Raw genomic sequence first — 6,000 nt, 5'->3', positions numbered from 1 at the left:
GGAATCACCAGAAGTGTCAAATAAGATGACTGTGGCATCAGGGATAGCTACAGAGTCCAGATGGACAACCTCAGGTCGAACAGTACAGGCACAGGGCTAGACACAGGTCTGGATAGGGCAGGCAGCAGCAACTCCCCCAGGACCATGCTTAGTCGGGAGTGATGATTCTTAGGCTGTCCAGGATGGTGCCAGCAGCAGCAGGAACTTTGCAGTAGGGGTCTTGGGAGCTGCCCACCTCCTGCTGCCCTGCACGCCCAGCTCTCTGCAGGGAGGGTGCCCAGGATTTGCCAGGGTGCCCAATGATGATGGGTGGTAGGGTTGTGGGGATGCTATGGCATCCCAGCTCCTCAAGCACCCCCGAAAATTACCCCACAGGCTCTGTGCATGGGTGGTGGCTTCTTCTGCAACTCCATTCCCAGGAGTCAGGTTTAGGAGATGAGAAACTCAGCTCAGCTCCAAGCTGGCCAGGGTGGTGAGGCCCTGCCATGTTATATATTTGGGTGGTGAATGGCAGATTGGAGGATGATGGGACTGGGAATGTGAAGAGGTTCATGGAGAAGGTGTGTGCTGGCCTGCTCTGATGGCCTTGGTGTTCCAGATGAGGGTGGTGTTGCCATCACTGCTGGGAAATCAGGGAAAACAGGAGCATCTGGGGCCTTTCCTCTTCCACCTGCTGCAGCTTCCTGTTCAGGGAGCATGGTGACTTCCCTACAAGCTCCTTTGGGAATGAATCAGGGCACAGCTCTTTCTTGGGAACAGTTATGTTGCCTAGAGACTTCTGTGGTCCTGGGAAACGTGAGCTGCAGCTTCCTCTCTGTGGCAGTGTCTGCAGGGCCCCACCTGTGGCCAGTTACAGGGACGGCTGGGGAAGCTGAGGGGGTGGCTGCAGCCAGGTCTGGCTGCCGGCTCATTCCCATACAACAGCTCACTTTTTGCCCTGTCCTCTGGCCTAGGAGGGTCCCAGGGTCAGAGAGGCTCCTTCCCTGGAGGCAATTAAGCAGTTGGACTGCGAGCTGCCTGCTGTTCATTTCCTTTGTTTTCCAGGAACTGCTTTTGAGATGCAAACAGGTGGATCAGAGGGGATCCCAGCCTGGCAAGAAGGCAGGCTGCACTGACAGCCCCACTCCAAAGTCCAGCACTGCTCCAGCACTGCCCTGGCATGCTTTCCTGCAGGAAGGGCGGCAAAGATCAGCCTCTTGTCTTTTTTTAAATAATGATCTGTCTGTGCAAGAGGGAAGTCGGGAAGTCTGGTGAAGGGGTGCTCCCTGCCCGCTGGGACAGGGATCGGGGCTGCCGTGTGCTGTCAGCTCCAGCTTGCAGTGGACGTCTGTCAGTGTCACATGAGCCGTCAGGGGACAGATGGCATTTTACTGCCTGGCTGGAAGTCACCCCTTTCTTCCCTTTCTTTTCTTTCCTCCCCCCTCCACCTCCCCCTCTTTTTTTTTTTTTTTTTTTTTTTTTGTGTGTGTGTGTGTGTGTGTGTGGTTAAAAGAAACTGAGAGGAAGACGGAGAGAAAGGAGAAAGGATGCTTGCCTTTTGAACTGTTATCTGATGCCAGCAGACATGATCTCCATGCGACTGGGGCTTTTGTGCTCTGCTTTCTAGCTGCCTCCCTTACAAGCTCAGCAACCCTTGCAGGGCTCAGTTACACATGGGGCTGTGTGTGGTACTGATGCAGGGCTGGGAGCCTGGGCTTAAGGAAGGGCTGAGCAGGGAGGATAAAAGAGGGTGAGTGTAGCCCAGCTTGTCCAAGCAAGCAGACACCTGATGGCTGTAGCTCTGTTTTCTTTGATTCTCTAGGGCAGCCAGATCCAGGGAACGTGGTGAGGATCCACTGAAAAGGGACAGGGAGGGTGAAATGGTTGACACACACACATGGGACTTGGGAAATGCACTGCCCTGTGGCCAGCACAGCTGGCAAGGACAGATAGCAAAAGTTCTGCAGTGCTTCCTGTATGCAGGGCTGTCCCTGCTTTATGAACCCTTTAGAAACCACAGAGTTAAGCCCTGTCCTGTCCTTTCCCCATAGTATTTGGTGAATGTCAGGTCTTGGCAGTGCAGTCCATCCTTCATGAGGACAATGTGGGGGGCAGAAGGGAGTAGGGCTGCAGGGTGAGGGCATCTTCAAGCTGGGTCCATGCAATGCGCTGGTGTGTATCCCCATGAACCCTGAGACCTGACTGAGTTTTGTGGGCCTCTGACACAGGAAGGCTCCTATGGAGGGAGCTTTTTGCAAGCTCTCTTGAAGGCTTTGAGCAGTGAGGAGCTGGTTAGCAGGAAAGAGGGGAAGGATCAGGCAGCTCTGTACTTCACTGAGGAGGACCTAGGGACAGCTGAGTGGAGATTGCAAGGATGACAGTGATGCTTCTGTGGTATCAAAATGAATCTGGGCCTCCAAAGTTTGCCAAAAGTCCTCCAGAAACCAAGTGATAGATCAGGAAAACAAGCCTTGAGAGGTCCTTCAGAGGCCCTTTGTTGTCCAGGGTCCAGCTTCCCAGTAGTAGCACGCATATACAATTCCATGTGATGGAGCAGGAAGAAGTGAAAAGCTTCTGGCCTTCCAGGACATTTCACATACATGGCTAACCAAAGCCCTGTAAGCAAGGCCAGCCGCATCCACAGCTTTAAGTCCTGGCCCATTACTTTTCCGTGTTGTAGAGCTGCACTTTCCAGGGGCAGAGCACAGTGTAGGAACCAACTTGGCATTCATGCGGTGGGGTATATCTTGTTGGTCTGCCTGGTAACAATTTTCAAGCCAAAGTCTGAAAGTCTTTTCCTTTCCAAGGGACTGACACCAGGACACCCTTGCTGCTTTGGGGCACAAAGAGCTTAGAAACGCCTACTAAGACTTTGTTCCTATGCAACAATATGTATGTCTTGGCTGAAAGCATTTGTGAGAAGGGACAACACGGAGATGGAGAAACCCACAGATGGAGACATGGCTGGGTAAATCTGAAAGACTGGCCCCCTCACAGGCTGTCCTCCTGTGTGGGGTCTTTTGGACCACATTCTTCCTCTGGACTCAGCTTGTCTTCATCTTGTCCTAATATTTACACCACAGTCTGCTAAGGCCAGATTGCATTTTTTCCCTTAAGCAGATCTCTTGCAAACAAAGAAGGACACAAACTACTTGGTTGTGCCAGGTGGTGTTGCAAGGCATGTTGGCTGAAAGTTGCAACTTAGGATGTTCATATTGGGTGTTCTCCAGGAGGGTGATGTGGACTGGGCCACCAGACAGGACGGAGATTCTCTGTTCCTGGAATTTTTAAGGGCTTGGCCAGACTAAGCCATAGTGCTAGTAAGTCCTTTATATGCCCTGTGTTAAAAGCCCCAAGCCAATCAACTGGGTGACCCTCTTGGTCTTTTCAGATACCAAGTAGCCATCAGTCAAGCTAGAAGACTGTCAGCCTTCCTAAAATATTCCTGATCTCATGTCTCCACATGTGGATAGGTAACTTGCATGAGCTGCCAGCTGTGGGCAAAGGTGTAGGATACAAAGACAAAATCAGGTGGGATGAATTCCTGTTTCACTTAAAAAGTTGGTGATGTGGGCTTAGTCTGTGTATATGGCAGCAAATCAGAGCTAGACAAGCATAAAGATCTTAAAGTGGAAAAAATAACTTTTCATTGTGGAACTTCTCCCCCAAATGTATTGATTAAATATAAAAATTAAAGTTACTAAAACAAATATTTCAGAAAAGTACATTTATAGTGTTGTGCTTTCTTTTAAAATTAATATCCATTTTATTTCTAAGCTTTTTGGTAATTCTGAAAATAAACATTTCTTTTCAGTTTGAGTTTGATATTTCCTGGTCTCCCTTAGGACTTCATTTAAGGTTTAAACATGTTGAGGTTTCTTGAAACCTATTTCCTTCCAGGGTATCAGAAATTACATATTTTCTCCTCCAAACTGTGACCTGCCTAAGAATTCAGATACCTGCACAGATATATTCAGATGCGAGTCTCCCACACAGACTTTGAAACATGGCAGAAACTGTTTTAATTTAAATCTTTGCTCTACATCAGCCACTTGCACATGATATTGGTATCACAGAATCACAGAATCACAGAATTTCTAGGTTGGAAGAGACCTCAAGATCATCGAGTCCAACCTCTGACCTAACGCTAGCAGTCCCCACTAAACCATATCCCTAAGCTCTACATCTAAATGTCTTTTAAAGACTTCCAGGGATGGTGACTCCACCACTTCCCTGGGCAGCCTGTTCCAATGTCTAACAACCCTTTCAGTAAAGAAGTTCTTCCTAACATCTAACCTAAAACTCCCCTGGCTCAACTTAAGCCCATTCCCCCTCGTCCTGTCACCAGGCACGTGGGAGAACAGACCAACCCCCACCTCGCTACAGCCTCCCTTGAGGTACCTATAGAGAGCGATAAGGTCGCCCCTGAGCCTCCTCTTCTCCAGGCTGAACAAGCCCAGCTCCCTCAGCCGCTCCTCGTAGGACTTGTTCTCCAGGCCCCTCACCAGCTTTGTCGCCCTTCTCTGCACCCGCTCAAGCACCTCGATGTCCTTCTTGTAGCGAGGGGCCCAAAACTGAACACAGTACTCGAGGTGCGGCCTCACCAGAGCCGAGTACAGGGGGACGATCACCTCCCTAGCCCTGCTGGTCACACTGTTCCTAATACAAGCCAGGATGCCGTTGGCCTTCTTGGCCACCTGAGCACACTGCTGGCTCATATTCAGCCGACTATCCACCATCACTCCCAGGTCCTGAGGTGCAGTGCCTGAGGTAGTCTGTACAATGCCCTCAGCAGAACAGCAGATGTGGGGACAACATGACTGCACTTCAAGCTGGGATGGGTACCACGAAGCCAGGGAGGAGATCAAGATTTTAGGGGCTGTCTCCTGTTCCCTGGAGCTCTGGGCAACTTGGTCTTCCCACCACATGGAGATGTAGTCCCCATGGGAGTGGTTTTCTTTGGGTGCCTGGAGGGTGGCTTTCAGTCCAAGCCTATCATATGCAAAAAGTGATGTATGTTATCCCTGTGTCTGTGGGAACATGAGAGATGCTGGACCTGAAACCAGCTCCTTCCCATTGCCATTTAAAAGGTACCAATACCACCCTGCAGCCCAGGATGTGGGACCGCAGGTTTAGGGAAGACAGCCCAAGAACACTTTCCTGATGTGTGGGACTCTCACCACTGTCTTGGCACATTCTCTCTGCCTGGATATGAGGGGAGTCAGTTAATTCATGTGTTCAGAGCTGGTGGCAGTTACATCAAAATTAGGAAATACTCTTGGGCTTGCCGACTGACATCTGCACAGTAAATGCAGTACTTGATCTACCCTCACATCTTCTGGTGTGGAGACCTCTGGATTCAGATCTGCATGTATAGTTATTAACATAACTTTAAATGCAGGTATTATCTCTCATTTGGAATTTATGATGTAGAATAATCTCAATAAATGGGTGATAGAAGGTGGGTGAAACTTTATTGGACACATGGTATATTAACTGCCTTATTAAATATAAATTATATGTATATTTGCATTTCCAGTTCAAGGCTTTTAACTCATTATCTGGTTGTAGGTACCAAAAGTTACCCCTGCAAGTCAATACAGCCCTGCAGCTGAGAAGTGATTCAAAGCTCTGCTTTGTTGGTGATTCAGCTGGCAGATTGATGGCATAAGGCTTGGTGCAAACAGTTCTGTGTGGCCACATGTATATGCACGCACCCACGTGTGCAAATGTATGTGTGTAATACTGTCTGCACAGTGTGGACACCCTGGGCTAGGGACCTGCTCATAGGAGTGAAGAGCCAGCTCGTTGCTAAAGCAGACCATGATATCAGAGCTGAGTCTAGAGCTGTGTCCCCAGGGCAAAGCTCTCAGGGAAGGCCCAGAAAGGAAAGAGGCATTCCCACAAGGTGCCGGAGATACTGAGGTGGGAAAAGGGTTGCTCAGGGTGACCCCAGGTTGTGTGGAAGGGGGTTGAACAGTGCTCTCTTGTAGGAGGTCTGGAGGATGGAGGTGATGCATG

This window comes from Aythya marila, assembly GCF_965140915.1.
Source record: "Aythya marila genome assembly, chromosome: 22".
Lineage (NCBI taxonomy): Eukaryota > Metazoa > Chordata > Aves > Anseriformes > Anatidae > Aythya > Aythya marila.
This window is presented reverse-complemented; position numbering follows the sequence as displayed.